Source organism: Carya illinoinensis, chromosome 1 (genome assembly GCF_018687715.1).
Source record: "Carya illinoinensis cultivar Pawnee chromosome 1, C.illinoinensisPawnee_v1, whole genome shotgun sequence".
Classification (NCBI taxonomy): domain Eukaryota; kingdom Viridiplantae; phylum Streptophyta; class Magnoliopsida; order Fagales; family Juglandaceae; genus Carya; species Carya illinoinensis.
Genome location: NC_056752.1, coordinates 48,716,906 through 48,720,832, shown reverse-complemented (window position 1 = coordinate 48,720,832; position 3,927 = coordinate 48,716,906).

Below are 3,927 nucleotides of genomic sequence, written 5' to 3'. Positions count from 1 at the left end.
CCTCTCTTTCACTCTCTTCTGGCACTACCGGTTGGAGTATGCACCCCACCGCACGAGACTTTACTACACAGATGTTGTTGCATGATACTTGCGTCGATGTCTCTCTCATGCCGAATACTTATTGTTCTTGCACCACCATTTAGAGCATTGATATTGGTTTCATCAAAAGTCAATGCATTTTTAAAATTTGATAAATATAGATAAAATTGATCTGTATTGGATTCGGTAAAAACTTTTATCTCAAATTTTGAGCTACAGTGATTCTTTCACTTCCTTCAAATTTAAAAGAATACTGTTACACATTCATCCCTATATTTTATTATAATTTTAATACATAGCCAGTTTATTTTCTCTCTCTCCTTTCCCTCCCCGCGTCTTTCTCCCCCCCTTTCTCTCTTACTCTTGTTTTCGTCCGAGTTCAGAATCTGAAGGGACTCTTCTCCTCCACGCAAAATCAAAGTAAATCCATAGTTTCTCTCCTCGAATCAGGTGCGATCTTCTTCTCCATTTTCTTCCCATGTTTTTCGTTCTCTCCCTTTCTCTATTTCTCTCTGTAATGGTATTTCCTCACCGATTCTTCCCCTTCTCTTTTCTTCACGTAGAAGCAGAGTGATTTACTGGGTTGCTTCTTTCAGCACTTGGCGCAACCTTCTTCTCCCTTCAGGTTCGTCTCCTCTCCAAATTCTTGCAACCCTAGTTCTATCTTCTTTTTTTTTTTTTTTGTTTTGATGCCATGGGCGAATGTATTATGGTCTATTTTTCCAACCCAGTTGTTTGTTTTTTTGCTATTTGGCTATTATTGTCTAGATGATTAAGTGGAATCACAAAAAGAAAATTCGAAGGGGCAATCGGTACCAGGACAAAAGTATTTGTAATGGAAACAGGAAGTCGAAGTCATTCTCTCATACATGTTTGATTGTTTCTACAAATGGGTTGGTGGAACTTACCAAAAAAACACAATAGAAAATGCTTCGGTGATGAATCTTTAAAAGATATTCTGCACTTTTTTCCTCTGGATTTTTGTTCTTTCTCTTGAATCTCTTTTCATTATGTAGTACTGAACTTATTTGTTGAGTGTACGAAAACCATTTGTGAAGTTGGATTTGCATTCCTAAGGTTCTGGGTTCACCAGAAATTTAGAACTAAATTTTGTGAAACTTTTCATAGCCTGATGCTCCACTTAATATGATGACACCCATGTTAGATTGAGTTGCTTCTTCCAGACAACAATTTTTTGTCGTTTGGTTTGCTGCTTAAGATATTAAATATTTGTCTGACTTGTTTATGCTTGCTTTCAGTCAGAGTTAATGAATTTTGCCATGCCAATCATTGTATTTTATGAGATCCTTCAGAAGCTTTTATACGATTTTCATGCCTTCCAGCTGATGTTCCAAAACCCCTTCATTACCTCCCATTCTTGACCTCTTTCGGTAGTATTATATATTAATGCTTCCTATAATCAACTGTTCTAGTTACCACCATCCTAATGAAAAGGAAAACAACCTTCAAGAGTAAAACATCATTTAAAACAAAGGGAAAACAAATTTTTTGTTAAAGAAAGGAACGTGTGGAGCATGTCAAAGGTAACTGAATTGTATGATGAAGATTGCAGCTGCCTCCAAAATGAACTGCTTCTATTTCAATCTTTTTATATATAGTTAAATATTTCCTAAGCTACAAGCTAAAATCTGAATCTATTTACACCAAACCTGCTGGATCCAAAACAAAGCACAAGATATGGTTCAAAATAAAAAGTGCAAAAAAGCTTATATCTAACCATTTGGTCACCAATAAGTCAACTCTTTTAAAAAGAGTTATTCTCCAAAACTCCTTGTACTAGGTAATCAACATCATCAATCACTCTTTCAATAAAATAAGAATTATGTGTCTCTTCACAAAAGGTTTGCCATTTCAACTTAGGAAAAATATAAAAGCAAATGAGTAACTTGAAAATGGCCAGAAAGCAAAAGGGTTGGTCTTTTCTTTTCTTGGATTTTTTCCAAGTAGAAGGGCTGCTACATATATAAAGCATTTTAACTAGGTCACAGCCTAGTACTAATTTCATTATACCAACACAAGAAGTATTTATTTCCTCTCTATTTTTCCTGTTTTCAGAAAGTCATCAGTTGCCAGAAACAAATTATTACTTTTTGGTAATGTTTGTGGATAGAAAATTTGTGAAGTAGCCAACTTTTTTGGAAGTGTTTGTAGATATGAATTGTATGTGAAGTAGCTTGTATTTGCTGGAAGTGTTTGGGAAATAGAAAATTTGTGAAGTAGCCAGAAATATGGAAGTGTTGGGGGAATGAAAATATTGAAGTAGCTTGCATTTTGTTATGTGTTTGTGGGCTATTTATTAAACTTGTATTTTGAATCTCTTTGTAGAAAGAAAAATCTGAATGTAAATTATTTATTGTGTCATTTGGTAAGGCTGAATTGGTGTATGGTGTTATGTGGCTATTTATTAAACTTGTATTTTGGATCTGTTTGTGGAAAGAAAATATGAATGGAGATTGTTTATTCTGTCATTTAGAAAGGTTGAATTGGTGTATGCTGTTATGTGGCTGGATTTATGACTTGAGGCTAAATGGTTCAGTTTATAGAACTGAATCTGTTATTCATTTATTAGCTCCAATTTTTGGATAACTACTTTTATAGGATTTAATTTGACTGTTTCTCAATTTTAGCATCCAACACTTTGCATTTGTGTAGTTTATTTGTGTAGCTTCAAGGAACTCTTATTTGTCTAGCTTCCAAGAACTTTGTTGATCATACAGGGCTTCATTTGTATTTGTGTAGTTTATACGTACCAGATGGACAATCTGTTATTTAACTACTAGAGCTAATGGTTAATATAAATAAATATATATATATATATATCCATATAAGTTAATAAAAGGCACAAGTGATACTGCCTTCAATATTTGATGAACAAATTGTATGTGTTTGTTGGTAATTAGATTGAGGAAAAAAATTAGTTGGAAATCAATAATTTAAATATTAAATTAAATTATTAATGTACATATAGTAGGTTTAATTGCAAAATATGAAAAAAAACATATTATTATTAAAAAATAATATTATAGTATTATTTTAATGAATCCAATAGCTAATCCAATGTGCGATTATAGATGGGAAAATTTTAGATTTATGAAAAATTTGTACTTTTCATCAAATTTTGAAGATAGCTTTGATGAAACCAATGTGGATGCTCTTAGAGTAGGGCTATGCATATGAACCAAAAGCACGCTTGCCCAAATTAAAATAATTCAACCCGACCCGAGTTTAATCGGTTTAAACTTGATCGTGTCTCTAACCTGTTATTAATAACGGTTTGTATTTTGGATGCCAATCCATTCAACATTTATTTCTTCACTTCTCAAGCCGCACTCTTATCTCTTTTTCTCTCTCGTTGAACAAACATGGATGGTCTAATTAAGGGCTTGATAGACGTCGCCCTCAACCTTGACAATAATGATGAAAAAGATTACAAAGTGTGTTTGACGTCTGTTATAGCCTCTTGAGGAAGGGGATATGAGAGTGGATCATTGGGCATTGTAAAGAAGAGTGGGGAGAGGTTTTGTCGAAGCAAGAAAGCACCTTATTGGCATTGAGTGTACGTGATTAAGTGGCTAACTTCCAGAGTGAAATTGCCAAAGGGAGTGGCTGTGCTTCCAGAGCAAAATCGCCAGCTTCCAGAATCCAACTCTTGTGCAATTGAGTGGGCGTGGTTGTGCTTGGACGTGGCCGTGAGCATAGTGAGACCTTGCCCATCGAACCCCATGCTCGATTGAGGATGAAACCCATTGTATGAAACCCGCATAGAGAGAGGGCGAGAGGCAGAGGCTGAACCAGAGGAGTTGCTTCGGAGATCTTAGCTTGTAAATGGTTACTTTTAGGTTTCACCAGTATCAAGTTGTTGGGAGG